Raw genomic sequence first — 13,164 nt, 5'->3', positions numbered from 1 at the left:
GTTCTGAATTTCTTTGATACGGAACTTATTATTTTAAAACAGGTTTGTAATGTCAAATAGCTTTTAGATCTTTGGAGTCTTAACTGAAATCTAAATTATACCTGTTCTGTTGACATGGAAGGCAAATCAGACTTGGATAACTTTCTTAGCTATAAACCTGATGCTTCATCCGTTAGGGTACGTACTCTTGTGTAGAGCCAGGATGTTAAGCTCAACATCTTTACAAAAAAGAAAGAGAACCTCATGTGATTTTTAACTTGCTCTTGGAGGCACAGGAATTTGTAAGCCTTACAGTTTAAATGAGTTGTTCAGACTCTAATATTTATCTCCTTCAATTTTACAGGAAAGTAAGTGTGTTTTAGTTTGAATTGGCCAGGACTGAATGTGGATGAGGGGCTTGATGACAAAAACAGAAAATAGCAGTATTTGTTTTCAGTTACTGCTACTCTGTTATTGTGTGGAGAGAAACAAAGGTACTTTGTAATTATTACTCATTCAGCTTTTGAATTATGATAATTCCCAAAGTTCAAATGTACTCTTTTTTTTTTTTTTTTTTTTTTTATGCTTAAACTTGTAATGCTTGTTTACAACTTGATTCTGGAAATGTTTCCTATCTGGGTGTCTTGCTAGCTATTGTAAGTGGCTGCACTGAAGTAAGTGCTACATCTGGTAGAGTTTGCAGGATCAGGCCCCTTGCATTGCCATGCGAGGAGAGGGAGAACGAAACACCTACAAGTTACACTTTTAATAAGGAGTCAAAATCTGCTATGTATTAGCACAAATACAGATTTACTAGCATTGATACATTTAATTTGACAGTAAAGTAATTGAATAGCTTTATGAAGTGAAAAATCAGAACCATTGTAGAAACCAGAATCAGAATTGATTCAGAGGTCCCCGGTGCAGGTGAAAATGGAGAGGAAGGGGATGAGGGGGTACAATTTATAGTTATGCCTCTTACGAGGCTGAGCTGCGTTAGTGAGGGGCAGAAGGTGCATCAGCCAATCAGGGATTCTTGGAGGCAGGATGATTTTGGTAAAGTATATTGCCTCCTGGATGCTGGGAGAGCACATTTCTACAGCAGTGTTACCAGCTAGCTAGCACTTCCCCAAACCTGTAGTGCAGTCATGATTATAGAGGTACACAAAGTCATGGGAAGACTACTTGGGCCTTCTTCCTCTTCTGTACCCATCTAATTCTAAATGGTTTGGATCTGGCTATTTGTTGTTTTTTAGTATTTTGGAACAATTACGGATACAGTAAAACCTGCCTTAGTGACCACCCCTGAAGAGACACCACCTGTCATGAGTGACTATTTGCAGAGGCCACAGAACCTTTTCCCCTATAATTTAACTGTGACAAGCGAATACCTGTCATCACTGACGCCATTTTCTTACCCCTTCAGTGTTGGGCACCTGGCCAGTGGCCACCACTCTCCAGCCACCCAGCTCTGAAGGCAGAGCAGAGAGTGGCATCGTCTGGTTGGGCACCCAGCTCTGAAGGCAGCAATGCCACCAGCATAGAAGTAAAGATGGCAATACCCTTTTGAAGACAGGTTTCAGCGTGGTAGCTGTGTTAGTCTGTATCAGCAAAAACAACGAGTCCTTGTGGCACCTTAGAGACTAACACATTTATTTGGGCATAAGCTTTTGTGGGCTAGAACCCACTTCATCAGATGCATAGAGTGAAAAATACAGGAGCAGGTATAAATACATGAAAGGAGGGGGTTGCTTTACCAAGTGTGAGGTCAGTCTAACAAGATAAATCAATCAACAGCGGGATACCAAGGGAGGAAAAATAACTTTTGAAGTGGTAAGAGAGTGGCCCATTACAGACAGTTGACAAGAAGGTGTGAGTAACAGTAGGGAGAAATTGGTATTGGAGAAATTAAGTTTTAGGTTTTGTAATGACCCAATGACTCCGTCTTTATTCGGGCCCAATCTGATGGTATCCAGTTTGCAAGTTAATTAATTTTGAAAAGAGACCACCCCTTACAAATGACCACTTTTGCTAACTCCCATGAGTGGTTGCTCTTGGCAGGTTTTACTGTAGTTGCTTTTATTCAAAGACTTCAAAAAATTGTAATAAATGAACAGACATTTTGGCTAGAAATGGACAATATTTAAAGCTGGATGAATGCCTTGGTTCAAGTGAAAGAGCAAATTAGGCAATACTGCTAATATAGTTTGTGGATATAAAGCTAAGCTTCAGACAGAATAAAGGAATATTATGGAAATATTCCTTTTGCAGAAGAAAACAAAGTAGTTATTAAATTTTGAATGAACATTCATTTCCATTAATGCTTATTATATAATCAGCGGTCTTGATTTCTAGGGAATAATGGTGGCCTCTTTACAGAATTGCATGGCTCTTGGGAGAAGTTTATACTTTAGAAGCTTTTCCAAGCACGTGGCCAGTAATTTTATATCAATTTGTTTAACTGATATTGTTTATGGCGAAGCAGTAAACAGCTTTTGTGGCAATTTTAAAAGCTGAAACAAAGCTGAAAGATTTGATAACCTCAAAAATTATTTAATGCAACTAATCTCCAATGCTGTGACTGTTGTTCCCATTATATGAAAATACAAAACAAATTCAACAGACCACAATGCTTTTTTTCCCATTTGCTTCTTGAGTTTGGAAATTGTCATTGCTTTCTGAGATTTTTCCACTGATGTAGCTTTGGGGACCACTATATAACTAATAGGGTAAATGCTTTTGTATACAGATGGTAAGGCACCTGCCTACTAATTGTTGGTTTACACTTGTACGTGCATATTGTAAGGCAAACTCAGATGAAGAATAAATGTTTGCGTTTGTGGCTGAAACATGAGGAACCTATTGTTGAAGGCAGTGACTTGCATACAAAAAGGTTGTGACTTCTTTTGCCTTTTTTCTAGCCAATCAGAATTCATAACTGAAAACCCAGAATATTGCAATTTATTTTGCAGTAGCCACTTAGATTTCAAGAATGATTACCAAAGACTAGTTTTAACATTGGAGACCCTCACATATCCAGTCAGTTTTCATGCAACCAAACTGTTATGAGTCTGCTCGTACTGCCCCAATGACCTTCATCCTTATATCCACAAGAGCTGGAGGTGAATCAGACTATGCTAACTGAACTGTCGGGGTGTCTCTGCAATACAGAATTTCAGTTGTATTAAATTACGAAATCCTAGTTTTATAGCGTTGACTGAGTTCTCTAGGGACTGAACTGGGACTGCCAAAGTTACTTCAGTTAAGGCCATGCATTCAGTGGAACCAAGGGCTCAAGATGTTATACACTGAGGTACCACTGTGGTAGCTTCTATTTTTTTTAAATGTGGGGAGGGGATTTAGATTTAAGGATTAATCTCTCCATAATCCTTTGGCATGAGAATTTTCCAACATCGTTTAGAGTAGTGCCAGTCCTAAAAGCTCCATTTAGCAGTGCCAAATCAGAAGTTTTTTAAAGATTGTTTTTTAGGCCTATATGATCTTTATATTTTTAAACTTTGAGACAGCCTTTCATCAAACAATAGTGAATTTCTCAACATGCATTAATCAGACTTAGTAAATTATTCCAAAGGTGGAAGAGGAGTTCTTCAGTAAGACAGCATTGCTCTGATTTTTAACAAACGCATTCACAAGTTCAAGTGTAAATAGCAGATTGTAAGCTCCTTGCGCTGATGACTCTTACCTCTGTCTGTAAACACCATACATGTTCATAAAATATATAAATGATAAATAATGGGTTACATTTATTTGGAAACTATTAATGAGGCACCTCACTAATGAATGTGGGTACTTCCTGTACACATGCATCCTGTATACATGCATGTGACATCAGGCTTCCATAATTTAAAGACATTTTCTGTAATGGACTATATTTACTTATGCTCATCAAAGTATACAAATATTTGTACTCAGTCTTTCACTCAGCCCCCTTCTTGTTTTATTTGTTTGGATTGTATTCTTTCAAAACCCTAAAGAGCAACTTTACCAGGTCACGACTCAGTGAAGAAGGTGGGGTTCAAATTCAAAGGGCCCCAATGTTGTGTGTGTGTGGGCGGGAGAGGAAAGTCACTTAACTTTTCTAGGTATTTCACTTTTTAAAAAATACAGAATTTTCTCAGTAAAGTGGTCATGTTTTGTATCTACTTTGCACAGATGTAAATGCCTACACATGGACAAGGCAATGGATGGTCAGGCCCACAAAGCTCTCTGGTGTGAAGTGTAATCAGTTTTACTTATGTTAGAAAGTAGAGCCAGCTACAGATTATTAATAAATCCACATACATACTTTTCAGGGGCTCTACCACCAGTCTTTCAGTAACAAACAGGGAATCTAATACAGAAAGTAACTTGCACCAAAGTGATTTGGAGTAATTTCACAGAAGGTTGTTAGGAGTGGTTGAGCTTTTTTAAAGCTCAGTTTCCTGAATCTAGTTACATTTCACTATAATTTCTTGAAATTCTACTGTTGCAAATAAGTTTGCCATCAAAAAAGTTCTTCACCTTACATGTGAAGAATTCAGTTTTTCTAACCATCACAGCTGCAGAGCCAGCTGCATCCTGTCTGAGTGCACCTTCTCTGATGTTCAGACTCATGCCCTTACCTTCGCTGGGAGGGAATCCTGCAATTATAATGCTTTTTAAAATAGGCCCTGGGGCTCCAGCACTTGATGAACCAACAGTGATTTCTCAAGCAGGTCCAACTGGATTTAGCACCAGCAAGTCAGTTTGCAACCCAGTGGTTAATGCTGGTGACCAGACAGCTTCCTCATACAAAAAGTGGTGTTTAGTCTTAACAGTAGGACCAAAGTGTAACATATGTGGAAAAAAAAAGATTTCACCACAACAAAAGGCTTATATGCATGTCTGTCTCTCTCTTAGAGGCTTGGTATCCATACACCTGACCTGTGGTGTATGCCTGTGAGAACCACTTCTGATCCAGGAGCTCTCAAAAACCACTTTTCTTCTCCTTCAAGGTCACTTTTATCACCCCAGAAGCTCTTTGTCTCAGGTTCCTAGGTTTTTTTGGTTCTCCTGTGTCTACAAACTGGGCCTCTCTTTGACAAACTGGTCCATTGAACTGGACAGGGGGTTGGAGGTAGGACATCAAAACTAATGGGTCTAGTAGTGTCCCTCATGTGTAGGTTATCTGAAGCTATTGTGCTCTTTCCTGCATAGGTACAGCCAACCCCTGCTTAAATAAATTGCTTTTATTCATACAGTAACTCCCTTACAAAAGTCAAACAGACAGAACATATAATATTCATAAGTTATTACAGATTAGCCCCACGTCCTCACTAACACTGAATCCTAAACATGCTGGGATGAGTATCACTAAATTCATTGTTTTTCTCTGTTTTTTTTTTACTGCTATAACGTTCTATTTCTGAACTTCAGTGATGAAATCAGAGAATAGTGAAATCTTTTCAGCAGGATACCCTGCATAAAAGGTGGTTCTAGACAGCTTATCTTTGTCCTTATGAATTATGGCAATTAAATATTATAGATCTAGGAAATAACTGGAGGAGATGTATGGGTCTTTGCAAAAGAATTCTATGAGCTTTTTCTCAGATGGACACTGAAGCTAACACAGGGGTCGGCAACCTTTCAGAAGTGGTGTGCTGAGTCTTCATTTATTCACTCTTATTTAAGGCTTCGTGTGCCAGTAATACATTGTAACATTTTTAAAAGGTCTCTTTCTACAAGTCTATAATATATAACTAAATTATTGTTGTATGTAAAGTCAATAAGGTCTTTAAGATGTTTAACAAGCTTCATTTAAAATTAAATTAAAATGCAGAGCCCCCCGGACCGGTGGCCAGGACCCAGGCAGTGTGAGTGCCACTGAAAATCAGCTCATGTGCCTCCTTTGGCATGCGTGCCATAGGTTGCCTACCCCTGACTTAAAAGAAATCTCTCAAGCCACATTCTCTATATGTAGGGGAAGTAGCTTGGCCCAGAGAATAGGGCATTGGACTTGGAGTCTTGAAAGCTGGGTTTTATACTCAGCTCTGCCAGTGACTTGCTGTGTGACCTTGGGTAAGTCACTTTATTTCTGTGTATCAGTTTCCTCATCTGTAAAATTGGCATAATGATACTTTTTCTCTCTTTTGTAAAGAATTCTTGAGATCTATGAATGAAAAGTTTCCCTAATGTGTTTAAGGCTACTTAGGGACTGGAGGAGGCAGAAAAGGGATAACAGTGATAGACTAAGCATGTGCTTAGTTTGAAGAAACAGATGTTGGTGTTTCTTAATAACATAAGTAAATTAGGAGATAATTGCTTCTGGCTGTACCTGCCTAAATATTGCCTAAATAAGCATCAATGCAAAAGACAGTCTTAAGGAGGGACCTGAAGGAGGACAGGAGTAGTGGTTTTATGGACAAGTTTAAGAATGGCATTCTTTGCAGAAGGGTCAGCGTGGGAGAGAGTGCATGGGTGCTTCTATGAAAATCAGACAAATGAACAATTACTACTGATACCATTGGAGAGTAGAGGGCACCAGCAATATTGTAAGATATGATATTGTCTGATCAGATAAGAAGGGAAGGGCTAAATTGTGAAGGTCCCTAAAGGTCAGGAAAGAAAAATTATATTTGATGAGATGAAGGAAAGGAAGTCAGAGAAATACAGAGTTAGTGTGGTTAGAGCAATGGGCTAGGAAGATTATTTTAGCGGCAGTGTTTCAGATGCAACTGAGAGGACAAGTTGGCTGTCTTGAAGACCAGAGGAAGTTGAAGGAATCAGGTCTTCTAATTTTAGAAATACAAATTCTTTTAGTGTTGATGGCTAAGTTCAAATGCTTTTTATACAAGAAACTTGCCTGTCTACTGCACAAATACAAACACTAAAGCAGTTATGGGTGAAACCAGTATTTTTAGCTACCGAAATCTTAGTATCAGGAGACAGTGACTTTAACTGGTAAATCTTTGCTATGGACGGCCTCCCAGGTGCTCTTAGACCCAAACATAATAAAGTAGTTATAGGATGTTTATTAGGGGGAACAAATACTTCCAGTCTCTGAACATGAATTGCATCCCCCTCACCCCAGTTACACCTCTACCCCGATATAATGCGGTCCTCAGGAGCCAAAAAATCTCACCACCTTATAGATGAGACCGCGTTACATCGGGTTCGGTCTGGTACGGCGTACTGGACTGGACTGGCTTTCCCAGCTGTGATTTAAAGGGCCTGGAGCTCCAGCTGCTGCGGGGAGCCCTAATCCCTTTAAATCACTGCCGGAGCTCTGACAGTGGGGCTTGGGCGGGGATTTAAAGGGCCCGGGGCTCCACACGAATTCGGCTATAACGCGGTAAAGCAGTAGGGCTCAGGTGGTGCTTTAAAGGGCCTGGGGCTCTCTGCTGCTTTATCGCGTCATATCTGAATTCGTGTTATATCGGGTCGCAGTCTATCGGGGTAGAGGTGTACTTTAAAATAACTAGCATTTAGCTCCAATTCTTCATAACTATACTCTTTGAGGAAGAGATTTTGTATATCCATCAGATGTGATAGTGGATCAGTCATTAATGACTACGTTCACTAGGCAAATGGACTTCAAAGCTGGTATAAGATAGCTAATGACTTGAACTAGCTGAAATTTGTAAACAAGAACCCTGTTGCAAGACTTTTCATTTTGTCCTTGGCATGTAACTCACATTCTCATATAGTTTTTCTTTCTCCCTAAACATTTCTTATGTCAGGTTTGTGAAACAAAATACCTGTCCAGGGCTTCCCTGATTAGTTACCATATTGGCCCAACAACAAAATATCCTGATTACCAGGCACTAGTAAAGTATTCCACCTTTACTAACCCACGATGGTTTCCAGCTCTTCTTACATTCTGAAATTGCTGACCTTTTCTAAAATAACCCCCAAAATGCAACTGCATTAGAAATTAAATGGGAAGCTTTCAAAATCACAATTAAGGCACATGCTATATTCTAGAACACTTGTTTTTAAAAAGGAAATGACTGAAAAAATTAACACGCACTAGAAGACACAATCTGAGTTATAACAGCAATATGTATTAAATCATTCAGGAGAAACTGCAGCTGAACTAACACAGTCTGAACAAATAAACTCTCTCCATAACAGATTCTTCAGCCACTGGACACTTGTCATTTAAATCTAAACAGAGAGGCTATGAATGATTTGACAAAATGAGAAATTGCTGGCATGGTTACTTGGAAAAGATATGTCAGAATTATTCCTGCCATAGAAAAAGATGATTGTTATGTACAGTTGAGAAACTATTAACTGCACCTTTCAGTTTAAACCTGTGTTTATCTGAAATGGTATTTAACTCAGAAATAGTTACATGTTTCTTATGAAAATGCTCTTTGTATAAATTAAATGAAAAATCATGCTTGATAAGCCTATTAGTAAAGACGATGTTGTGCATATCATTAGCACTCAATTCCAGTGTGGGTAAACATCGAGCCAAATTGTTTCTTAATAAGCACACCTACATCATAATTGAACATTTTGAGCAAAGGTTCTGCAAACTGGTCAATCATGCTTTCATCAAAAATAGATGATCTAACTCAAATGAAGGTAATATTACAGTCCTTGCTAAGCCTAATAAAAGTTCTTTGGAGGGTGACCTTTACAGCCAATAGTACTTCTGAATTCAGACGTTAAAATATTATCTAAATTACTAGCTAAATAAGCTGGAACGGGTAATTTAATTTTATAATGCACTGAAATCAATCAGGAGTCATACAATATTGTTCTACATCAGATAATCTCACAAGATTATTTCACACGTTTTATATACAATCCAATTTCAAAGAACGGGAGTAATCTATTCTTGGTAGACCTGGAAAATGCTTTTGATTCTTATAAGGGCACTACTTACTTTCAGTTTTTGAAGGCATGAACTTTGGAACACCTTTATATACTAGGTCAAAGTAAATGTCTAATAAGGTAGTGCACTAGGAACCAATCTTTTTTTCCCCCCTCCTGTTTCTTTTACCAAAAAAACCCCAGTACTCAGCAGAGCTGTCTTCTGTTGACTTCAGTTTAGGCAGCTGCTGTAGCGCCATTAGCTTTGCATTTTATGTCATTATAAAGAAAGGAATCGAGGTTAAAATGTGGCCAACTGAATATTTTCATATGTTGACAATGTTTTGATTTAGTCATCAAACCCAGAGTTTACAAATACCTCAGACTGCATTAACTTTTGAAGAGATTTGTTGCTAGATGTTAGGGGTAGAGCTGCAGAGGATACAATTTACTTATGTATGGATATCCAAAGTATTCACCATGTGGATGGGGCCATGGAAATGGCTGACCAGGGGCTCTCTATTCACATGGAAGGGATCCTCCACTCATTGATCCTAAGGACAGAATGATTTCCGCCAAGATGTTCAGTAGAGAATTATTGTTCGGCCACGTTCATTATCATTAATTGGCATAAACCTCTGAAAACAGACATCTCTGGATCTTCTAGCATGATCCCCAAATGATAATTTACAAAAGACGAATGTAGACAGAAATAACATGAGATAATCAGGAGCAGTGTTTTATTACATTTGAAAGCTTCAACAATTTCTCTCGTCTGCTTGTACCATCTTATCAACAATCAGCTGGAAACCTAGTGAAAAAAGCTTCTGGTGGGGTAAGAAACCTTTATGGAGGTCTCGGGCAGTTGCAAAAATGAAGGCTCTGACAGCAAGGATGCAGTGGAGTCAGGAGCAGGTGGGAGCAAAAGGCCCCCAACTCCTCTGCCTGGAAGTTTCTGTCTTTCTATGTAATTTTATGAGATTGACTGAGTTCTGGGTGTGGAACTGCACCTTCGTTCTACAGAGCTGCAAACTTCACACTCGGCTGAATGTCTGGGGAAAACGGCATGAGGAATTCCCCATGAAATAAAAAGCTTTGATTTTCAGTAGGAGTGCTGATGTGGCTAAGATGGTCAAAAAAATTGGCCTTATGGACCTGATTCAGCAAGGTAAGCACATTCATAGCTTCAAGTATATGAGCAGTCCCACTGATGTCAATGATACTACATGCTTAAAGTTATGCATCTACTTTGACACCTTTATTAGAATTAACAGAAAGTGTCCACCGGTTCCATAGTTCCTTTTTTTCTCATTTATTGAAAGATATTACACTGAACAAATATCAGACCAAATTCATAATACACTTTTATAAGGCATATAACAATCCATTGTAAATTGGAACATCCACTGTGTAACAAAGGACACTCCAAATGAAGAATTCATTGTAAGAGCTACTCATAATGGAGGAAGGTGAAAGAATTTTACTTAATTTAGGACTCCCTTATACTGTACATCTTCCAAGAACTACAGCTACTTCACTGATCCAACTTCCTGCTTTTTTTGACTCAAGTAAAATGTTTTTGCTTAAACTGGATGCTGTTGTGACAGAGATGGCAATTTCCTGCAATATCTTTGGGAGATTTTACTGTATTAAGTTTATGTATGATTGTGGGACAGGGATTGTATGTAATTCCACAAGGGAAGGGGATCACACTTCCTCCAGAACTAAGAAGAGTGTGGGGTGATGAGGAAAATTAATTCAGGTTGTACTGCCTTCAGAAAAGGGTGGCACCACCTGAAGACATTCACATATACGAATTCAAGCTGGATTCTCCAGAGACCAACAGACAAAGAAATTATTCTTGGATAAATAGCCCAAGTTTACACTAACACAGGGCTTCTGTCTGGTCCAGCAAATGGACAGAACCTTCTGTCCAACCAGGAGGTAGGGTGGGGAGACCAGCTAATTGTTGTGGAAGGTTAGAAGGATTGACACTGACCAGAACCCTTGTTGGAGTTGAGGATGATCTCTGGCAAACCTTTTAGCATGTGTGTAGGTTCTTTTATTGTTTTTGCTGTGTTTTCTCTGTAATGTTTTTATCATAAGAATGTGCTTGCTTAGAAAGAGCTATGTGATAACTTACAATTGTTGGCAATTATGTTCATAGACTTCAAAAAGAAAGCAAAGTGCAGATACTAGCCTGTTTAAGCTACCTGGCTTGCTTGGAAAATCACAGTTTAGGCAGGGAACTATACAGCCTGGAGAAATCCCTGTTCAGGAAGGAGAGAGACCCACCTCCACAAGAGAGGTGATAGCTGTGAAGCCGGGAGCCTAGAATTGGTGTCTGTCACAGGGCAGTCCCTCCGCTATGTGGTGTGCCACATTACATTATCTCATTCCGTCACTTCATAAACCCAATTCCATCATGGTCATAAGCATGCCCAGGCTGTTTTCCCTTAACCACATATGCTATTTATTGCACAGTTCTTTGGCAAACAGAACAAGACATAGGCATACTGCAAGCCACACAGTGTGTCTCTTTTACATAGTTTTCCCTCTGAGCCCTCCCCTTCCTGTTCCTCCTACTTATATCCTGCCAATTACCACCCGCTGTATCAGTATTTTGGTAATTACAACCCAAATGCTCATGATCTCGCAATAGAAAGTGATTAACTGCTTCCCTCTGAGCGTGCAGCTTTTTTTGTGCTGCAAGAACATCAGTGATCAGGGTGCTGCTGCTAGCACTCTGTGACAGTGTCCTCAAAGGGCCACGGAGGGGAATATGGGTGCTGTTGCCCTGAACTGTGACAGTTATGATTTTTACTTACTAGTTACATTAAATAGTATTTTTCATTGATCAGGAATGGGGACCCCATTGTACTAGGAGTTGTAAAATCACAAAGAAAGGCATGGTCCCTTCTCCATAGAGCTTACAATCTAGAGGTTAACAGTAGTAATGGTATAAACGAATTCTAATCTGGTGATAAATCAACCAGGGTAATTTCATATGATTCAAGTTATATCTAGGTACTTGTGGCCTGATTGTCTTTCCTTCATTGAAAATTGTGAGCAAGTTCACTGGAATCATTATCAGTGAGAGGAAAATCAGTTCCTTAAAACAATGAGCAGCTTTTGATAATGACAGTTTTGAAGCACTATTGTAACAAGTATTTGAATTGTGTGAATTTTAAACAATATGTTATGGGTTTGTTTCAGTTTAATTTATATATTAATTTTATTTTAAAACAATTAAAAATAATTATATGGATCTCAGAACCCAATTTTATGTGGTTATGAGTAGGGGGAATCTTACATCTTTAATTCAAATTGTTTTATTATACTTCTTGCACAATTTATAATTTGCCGGAGCTTGAAATATTTACTCAACATATACTATCCTGAGAGCTAAACAAGAGAGAAGAAATCTGCCCTCCCTCCTCAAGTCATACCACTTGGAATTTAAAGGAGTGGAATGTTTGGTACTGGTATTGTTACTGTTAAAATAAAGTTGACTAATGAGCAGTATACAATCAACTTCTCTTTGTACCTTGTTGTTTTAGGCTTTGAACTGGCAAAGACTTACCTGTGTGTTTAACCTTGTGCTCTGAAAGTAATATGGTTTAAGTCAGGGGTCGGCAACCTATGGCATGTGTGCCAAAGATGGCACACAAGCCGATTTTTAATGGTCCGCTGCGGCTGCTGCTGGCCCTGCTCAGCCTGCTGCCGAACACTGGCAGTGGGCTGAGCAGGGCCGACAGCCGGGACCCAGGCAGGCAGCAGCGTGACATTAAAAATCCTGCCCGGCCTAGCCTGTTCTTCTCCGCCCCCGCCTACCACTCTCTTTGGTGGGGGCAGGGGGCAGAAGCAAGCTTGGTGCTGTCAGCTGCTGCGGTAGGCCAGGCTCCGCCGGCAGCCAAGCTTCCCCCTCCCCCGCCTCTTCCCCCAGCGTGCTGCGTCATTCCCTGCCTCCTCTCCCTTCCTGCCCCCGATGGCCTTTGCCAGGGAGGGGAGAAGAGGAGCCCCAGTGCCCTCGCTGCTCAGACTGGGAAGGAGGCGGAGAAGAGGAAGGAGTGGGGCCTTGGGGAAGGGGGGTGGAATCAGGGAGTGTCCCTCCAGCCCCCTGCTGTGAGCTGCTCAGGGCAGGGGGCTGGGAGCATCCCCCGATCCCAGCCCAGTCCTCTGCCCTGACTCGTGCACCCCCCTCACACATTCCCACCTGCACCCCTCGCACCAAGTGGGAACTGCCCAGGTAAGCGCTCCGCACCCAAACGTCCTGCCCCAACCCTGAGCCCCTCCCTCATTTTAGCTCCTGGCCAGACCCTGCAGCCCACCCCCCAGCCTGCTCCTTCACCCGGAGCCCTGTGCTCAGTGCACCCCCACCCT

At 40.3% G+C, this 13,164-nt stretch overlaps 1 protein-coding gene across 5 annotated transcripts in view; it reads left to right on the top strand.

The window, feature by feature from the left end:
- The window catches only part of EYA1 (EYA transcriptional coactivator and phosphatase 1), a 257,074-nt gene that overhangs the window by 56,636 nt on the left and 187,274 nt on the right, over window positions 1-13,164 (top strand). Inside the window, exon 1 of one of the 5 annotated variants that reach the window (XM_075063074.1) lies at window positions 5,985-6,036. The exons of the other annotated variants lie outside the window; for them this stretch is intronic. The gene's annotated coding sequence lies outside the window, so the exon portion shown is untranslated. Of the gene's footprint in view, window positions 1-5,984; window positions 6,037-13,164 lie in introns of those variants that run through there. 5 annotated transcript variants of the gene reach the window in all.

This window comes from Chelonoidis abingdonii, chromosome 2 (genome assembly GCF_003597395.2).
Source record: "Chelonoidis abingdonii isolate Lonesome George chromosome 2, CheloAbing_2.0, whole genome shotgun sequence".
NCBI classification, from domain to species: domain Eukaryota; kingdom Metazoa; phylum Chordata; order Testudines; family Testudinidae; genus Chelonoidis; species Chelonoidis abingdonii.
Note: the sequence above shows the minus strand (reverse complement) of the source record. Positions and strands in the feature narration are given on the sequence as shown.